Raw genomic sequence first — 8,096 nt, 5'->3', positions numbered from 1 at the left:
ATCTAGCCATGTTGGACTCAGTCTGGTGGAGACTGTGGTAATTGCAGTCCATTAGTCCTTTGGACTAATCTTTCCCTTGGGTCTTTGGTTTTCTTCATGCTCCCTTGCTCCAGACAGGTGAGATCAGAGGAGTAACTTAGATGGCTACTCACAAGCTTTGAAGACCCTAGATGCTACTTTTATATATTTTTTAAGGTAACATATTTTAATTGACATTTATTCATGTTTATGTCTGTGTCTCCTTTCAAATCAAAGCCCATGGCAGATAGTAATAATTAAGATGATATAGTCCGTTTATTTTTACTAAGTGTAAATGTGTCTCCTTATATGCAACTTAAATTTCCCTACAAAATTATCCTTCTGATATTTGTTCCATTTGTAGTAAAACTTACTTTGGGTCAAAGTGCTAGGAAGAGTAGGGCTAGATTTGGAAGTCAGATTTCTTAGAATCTAGAGCCATGGTTCTTAATTGCCACTTTACCCTGTCATTGCCATTTTGGCCTCTGTATCACCTAAGAGGGGCCTGTGCTCATTCAGTGCTAGATTTCTCACATTCCATGCCACAGACTCAGATTCTATTCTCACCCGGTGTGCCTCAATCAAAGCCACCGCCCATCTGTCAGTTCACCTGTAATGCTGAACAGGTTTCAGTAGAGATTCAGATTAAGACAGACTAGGAAGAAAGTTCTGGCAATCTACTTCCAAAATATCAGCCAATGAAAACCCTATGGATCACAATGATCTGATCCTGTTGCATGGGTTGACTTGATGGGAGCTAAAAACAACATCCCAACAGAATAACCCACAGCTGTGACATGCAAATGCTGGAGACATCAGTTTCCTTAAGTGTGTTATTTGGAAACTCAGCTGTGCTTACTGACAAGTAATACTAATTCATAGAAATTGTGGACACGTTTCCTGACAGGACCAAGGCAAAGTATAACCAGATAATTTCTCTATGTAAAGCCCAGGGTTCATTGCCCAGAGCCTCCCTTTACCTCTATAAATGAGAAAGGAATTGCTTGATTCCCAGTCTATGATACATCTCATTCATTTGCTCTACTTGAATCACACTTTCCTCTTGAATTAAAATAATAATAACTGTCTATTCCTGCTCTGAATATAGTCTCTAGGATCAGTTTTTGGACATTTTGCCTTCACTTTGATTGTTAACAATCACCAATGACGTGATTCCTCATTTAATAAGGGTAAATGACCAATTTCCTAGAATAATACTGGAGAAAGTAAACAAATTTATTAGTCTTTGTGAGGCAAAAAAATGTTGACAGGCTAAAATATAGTCCCAAGAATTCTCACCAGACACATGGAATTGGATGGTTGCTTAGAAATTTGTTCTCCTCCATTTACTCTTTATTAATTTAAGGTATTGAGGACTTCCTGTGTACTATTCACTGTTCTAATCGTCGTGGGTAAAGTAATGGACAAGCAGACACAATCTCTGATCTTGTGAGTCAAAATCCTGATGTGAGGTATAAATATCTCAGTCAAAACAAAACAAAAAACCAAACCCATTGCCATGGAGAAAATTCTGATATATGGTGACCTTATGCGTTATAGAGTAGAAAGGGTAAAACTGCTTCATGGAGTTTTCTTGGTTGTAATCTTTACAGAAGCTGATAGCCAAGCCCTTCTTCTGGGTGCAGCTGTGTGGATTTGAATCACTAATCTTCAGGTTAGTAGACAAGTGCAACCGTTAGTGCCACCTGGGGATGTAAACATTTATAGTACACATTCTATAGTCATATTAGGCAGTGATGATGTCAACGAGAAAATTAGCACATAGGATGGCTAGGGAGGCCCCTCTGACTTGATGAGGAAGTTGCCATGTTACAATCTGGAGAAAGAACCCAGAGCCCTCTGATGATTGAGGAAAGGAGAGCAGCAGAAGGCAGTGAGGCAGAGAGTGGTAGAACACTTCAATCAGGGCAGTTAGCAGGGCTAGCTCATGGCAAAGTGTTTGGGTTTTCTTCTAAAGGTGGTAGAAGCCTTGGAGGGAAATGACTTATAAAGTCTGAATGTCTACATCCTCTTGAGTGATCAACATGAATGAGTTCTGTGCAAATATCTGACAGAGCTGGATTAGCGGAAGCTGCTGTCACAGCCACTACTTCCAAAGAATTGCACTGTGATCCCCCAAAACACTCTTCTTTTTTAGATTTTACATTTATATTTTGTAAATCTATTAACCTCTAAGTGGTTCCAAGGAACCAAATTTATTTACATTTCTTTTTCATTTTTTGCATGTTGAAAATGAGATTTTTATTTGCTAGGAGTAAGTAACAGCATCCATTTGTTGTTTTATTTTATTTTTTTTGTACTTTAGATGAAGGTTTACAGAACAAAATAGTTTCTCATTAAACAGTACACGTATTGCCCTATGACAATGGTTAACAACCCCACGACATGTGAACACTGTCCCTTCTCAACCTTGGGTTCCCTATCACCAGCTTTCCTGTCCCACCCCTGACTTCTAGTCCTTGTCCCTGGACTGCTATGCCTCCTTAGTCTTATTTTGTTTTATGGGGCTGTCCAATGTCTGGCTGAACGGTGAACAAATCTTTTGACATATAAACCATAAAGGGGCTATTTCTGTCATGAGAACAGATGCTACAGTTTTCCGTCATTACTCTTGCAGTTTTTTAATTTTAAACACCAATGGGCTCTTATCAAGATGACTTATTTAACCTCTTGAAGAGGCCAATGACACTGAGGTTTCTAACTTCTTCTCACCCAAAGATTGTAGCTCAGGACAGAAAAAATGCTGTCATGGACCACTCAGTACAGCATTTTAGAGGGACCAACAGTTGTTAAAAACTATACTCTGCCCTTGCTCCCAGAGTATAAAGAGTCCCAAGACATTTTAATGTACATATCAAAACTTTTACAATAGATTTTGGGCCAAATTGACCATTATTCTCTGAAGCAGGAGTCAAACTTTTTCGATGTAATCAGAAGATGTCCCATTCAACATTATTATTCCTACCGTCATTTCAGGCAAAAGAAGCAGAGTTCTGACTCCCTGTGGGATTAATGCTTCTGTGGTCCTAACCCACTGTAATCAGAACCAAAGTCAGCATAAGGCTGGTTCTTATGAGGTGCGGGTCAAATATATCTCCACCTTCCCAATTCTCCATTATTTCACTTTCTGAGTTCAATAATTCACTGCAACAGTCACAAAGAACTCATAGACTATACTTATGGTTACATGGTTTCTTAGAGTAACAATGCAGAAGTAACATGATACAATTCAGGATGCAACTCAGGGTAAACATTAAGAAATTCATGATACAACCCTCAGAAAGTGTACTCGGGTGAGATTTGGGAAGGTCCCCAAAGCGGAGAGCTCATCTTTCCCTTTGGCAACTAGTGAAGCTTCAGACAAGCTCCCCACTGCAAATGGTCTCTCTCACAGTGACTGTCGGACTGCTCTTCTCTCTATCAGGATAACTCTGACCTCAGGTTCCACGGTTTTTATAGGCTAGCTCATTTACTCCTTGTCAATTACAAATGGGGCTTCCTAATCAATCTAGGTAAATGCCAACTACTGGGTGGGACTCCCCAGACAATTCTGGTAAAGCTCAGACTGGGGAGGGGTGTCCCCCAGCCATTCCCAGTAAAGGTCAACTACAGTGTGGACAGTAAACTGACCAATCTTTTGCAATTGGCTTATGCAGATAGTAAACTGAACAATCCTTTGCAAGCCCATTATGCAGATAATAATCTGACCAATCCCTGCAAGTTGCTTATTAAAATAGTGAACCAACTAATCTCTTGCAAGATGGTGGCCTGACCAATCATTCTGGGAGAATTACAAACCCAGGGCAAGAAAGACCAAATAAGAGAAACTCATCGCACCATACCCACTCACTCCATTTGTTTAGATTTTTATTCAGTTGTAATTTTCTCAGTGAGGCTTTTCTAAGGCTCACTATTTAAAACTGCAACTCCACTCACTCTCCAAATTTTCTATTCCCCTTCATTACATTATTTTTCTGCATAGCACATATCTCCTCCTAGTGGCTATGATGCTGCACTTTATGTATCCACTTTATTGTCTATTTTCCCCATAACACCATAACCACCAGGAGGATAGATTTTTGTCTGTTTGGTTGATAGCTTTGTCACCAGTGCTTTATTGTTAGCTTGTCCAGTCAGTTCCAACTCAAAGCGACCCTATTGTATAACAGAACTAAATGGTTTCTGGTTATGTGCTATTCTCACTATCTTTGCTATATTAGAGCCCATTGTTGCAGTCACTGTGCCGACTCATCTTTTTGAGGGTCTTCCTCTTTTTTGCTGACCCTTTAGTGTACCAACGATGATGACCTTCTCCAGGAACTAGTCCCTTCTGGTTACATGTCCAAAATAAGTGAGGTGAAGTCTCACCATTCTCATTTCTAAGGAGCATTCTAGCTGTACTTCTTCCAAGACAGATTTGTTCCTTCTTCTGGCAGTCTATGGTATATTCAATATTCTTTGCCAACACCATAATTCAAATGTATCAATCTTCCTCAGTCTTCCTTATTCACTGTTCAGCTTTCACATGCATATGAGGTAATTGAAAACACCTCAGTCCTCAAGGTGACATCTTTACTTTTTAACACTTTAAAGAGTCTTTTGCAGCAGATTTTCCCAAGCCAATATGTCATTTGATTTCATGACTGCTGCTTCCATGGGTACTGACTGTGAATCCAAGTTAAATGAAATCCTTGACAACTTTAATATTTTCTCTATCTATCATGATGTTGCTTATTGGTCCAGTTGTGAGAATTTTTGTTTTCTTTCCGTTGAAGTGTAATCCATACTGAAGGCTGTCATTTTTGCTCTTCATCAGTAAGTGCTTCAAGTCCTCTTTACTTTCAGCAAGCAATGTTGTGTCATCTGCATATCACAATTTGCTAATTAGTCTTCCTTTAACCCTGATGCCAAGTTCTTCTTCATATAGTCCAGCTTCTAGGATTATTTGCTCAGAATACATATTGAATAAGTATGGTGAAAGGATACAACCAGTACTAGTATCTGACAAACAGTACAAGCTGAATAAAATCAATCAGTGCATTGCATCACTGTGATACAACTGATTAATTCATAAATAGGCATATAAGCCATTTATGCTAATGAGTATGAGGATAGGAATTCCTGAAGTTAGGAAATAGCTATGTTCCCTGCTGGCTTGCTGAGAAGGGGAGAAAGTAAGACTAAACTGCTAGCAGCCTTTTAAGAATTGAGTTTGAAGAGGATAGTCAGACTCGAGGCATATATGTATAAAAATATCTAAATAAAGTTACAGGAAAACACACAGCAAAATAAGGGACCAAGCAAAGGTCGTTGGAGGAGAGACTTGGTGTGCTGTTTAAAGTAGAATAGGTTTTTTTCCTTTCAAAAATTATGTATTAATATAGTGAATATGAGATCCCTATGTGGCATAAATGGTTTGTGTTCAACTGCTAACCTAAAGGTTGATGGTTTGAACCATCCAGTGGTACCATGGAAGAAAATACATGGTCATCTATTTCCATTAAGATTATAGCCAAGAAACCCTTTGGTGCAATTCTACTCTGTAGTACATGGTGTTGCCACCAGTTCCAACTGATTTAATGGCAACTAACAACAACAACAGCAACAATATAGTGTGTATGAGTAAGTAAAATTTTAAATTTTATACAATTTTAAAATTTAATATAATTCTAATAATATGCCCATATATAACTTAAAGTAGTTAAGCTATTTTTAAAGTTCATTATATTCAAAATTTACACGCAAGAAGAGTTAGGAAAATTCTGTAAAAACAAAATGAAACAAAAAGATGACTACTACTGAATTAGAGAATAAATATTTTAAAATGTATTATAAAGATACATAAAGTAAAACTGTATTACGTTGGTGCATAAATATAGAGACAGATAATTTTGATAGAATAGAGAGTCATGAAACCAATTATTAAGATGATAATATACGATAAAATTAGCATTTTATACTACAGTAGAAATAAGGACTTTTTCAATGTACCGTCCCATGTTGGGATGACTGATTAAGCAATAGCAAAAAAAAAAAAAAAAAAAAACAACTAATTTGAAGGCTAATTTTAAGATGTACACTAAAAGAAAATCTAAATGGATATTAAATTTAAATTAATAGACAAGCAAACTTATTCAATTTACAAACTAGGAAAAAGTCTTCAAGAACAATATTTCTACTAAGGGTCTAATATCCAAAATGTATGTAAAACTTTTACAACTTAACAACAAAAAGCCAAATAACCCAATCAAAAAAATGAGTAAAGGACACGAACAAACACTTCACCAAAGAGGACATTCAAGAGACCAACGTGCACACGAAAAGATGCCCATTGTCATTAGCCATTAGTGAGTTGCAAATCAAAACTACAATGAGATACCACTTAACACCTGCTATAATGGCATTTATCAAAAAAAAGAACAGAAAACAGCAAATGTTGGTTAGGATGTGAGGATACTGGAATCCTTATCCACTGTTGATGGGAACGTGAAATGATCCAACCATTGTGGAAAACAGTATAGCAACTCCTCAACAAATTAAAAATGGAATTAACATATGACTAAGCAATTTCACTTCTAGGTATAGACCCTAAGGACTTAAAAGCAATGACAGAAATAGGCACATGTATACTTACGTTCATTGCAGCATTATTCACAGTAGCAAAAAGATGGAAACAACCCAAGTGCCCTTCAACAAATAAATGGATAAACAAAATGTGGTACATACATACAATGGAATACTACTCAGTCTTAAAGAAAAATGAAGTCCTTACACATGCTACAACATGGATGAACCTTGAAGATATTATGCTGAGTGAAATAAGTCAATTACAATAGGACAATTGTTATATGGTCTCTCCTATATGAAATGACAAGAATAGGTAATTATATAAAAACCAATGGTTACTAGTGGTTACCAGGAGGGGAAGAGGGAAGGGAGAGGGAAGGGGCAATCACCCATCGGGAAGTAGTGAATTTTTGTCTATGGTGATGGGAAAATTGACACTGACTAAGGGCGATAGTTATACAATCAGACTAATGTAGCTGTCATCATTAAGCTGCGAGGGAGGGGAGGCAAAATGATAAATAAGGTGTTTTATATCATTTTAAACCACAACAGCAGAAAAAAAAAAAAAAAACCTGTTAATACTACTTAGATACATTTAATGGGATGACTCTTCTTGGTTTGAAGGTTTTGGGTCATATCTTCATGTATCTATCCAGTTAAATGGCCTAACACTGTTTTTTGAGTTTCTGTTCTACCTCCTAGTTTAGTGAGTAGCGCCTGGGGTCTTAAAAGCTTATGAGTGGCCACACAAGATTCACTTGGTCTCTATTTGCCTGGAGTATCAGAGAAAAAAGCAGACTCAGGAATCAGAGAAGGAAACTGACTGCATGTCTAACTACTTCCATAAACTACTACCTCCATTACCATGAGAGCAAAAGAAATGGATGGTTCTTTGCTACCATTACTTAACATTTGATCAAGGACTCAACAGATGAATCCTGATCAGAAGGAGAAAAAATGTGGAACAGAACTTCAAACTCACATGGAAACCAGACTTACTGGATCAATTGAGACTGGGGGACCCCCAAATCTACTGCCTGGAAATAATATTAAAACCTTGAACCACAACTATGCCATGTAGCCATCATTAAACTAAAGAACAGTTTAACTCAATAAAGAATGTGTGCATGGAGCATAGCATTCTTTTAAAGAATTATTTATATGAGTTTAAACTGACAACACTTAATGTAAAGCACAGTTGAGAACATAAAGGGGCAAAGAGTCTAAATTAATGGAGATGAAACAATATGGGTAGAGAATGAGAACGGTGGTACAAAGTGAAATATGTAACTAATGTCATTGAACTGTTCATGTAGAAATTTTGAATGGAGGTATCTTTAGTTGTGTATATTGCTGCCAAAAATAAATTAAATACATTAAATTAAAAAAGCAAACCTTTTGAAGAAATCAGGAAAAAAATTAAAGATAATTTTAGACCACAAAAACATCTTTAAAAATATGATATAAAAATCATAATTCATAAAAGATAA

Source organism: Trichechus manatus, unplaced genomic scaffold (assembly GCF_000243295.1).
Source record: "Trichechus manatus latirostris isolate Lorelei unplaced genomic scaffold, TriManLat1.0 scaffold00290, whole genome shotgun sequence".
Classification (NCBI taxonomy): domain Eukaryota; kingdom Metazoa; phylum Chordata; class Mammalia; order Sirenia; family Trichechidae; genus Trichechus; species Trichechus manatus.
Note: the sequence above shows the minus strand (reverse complement) of the source record.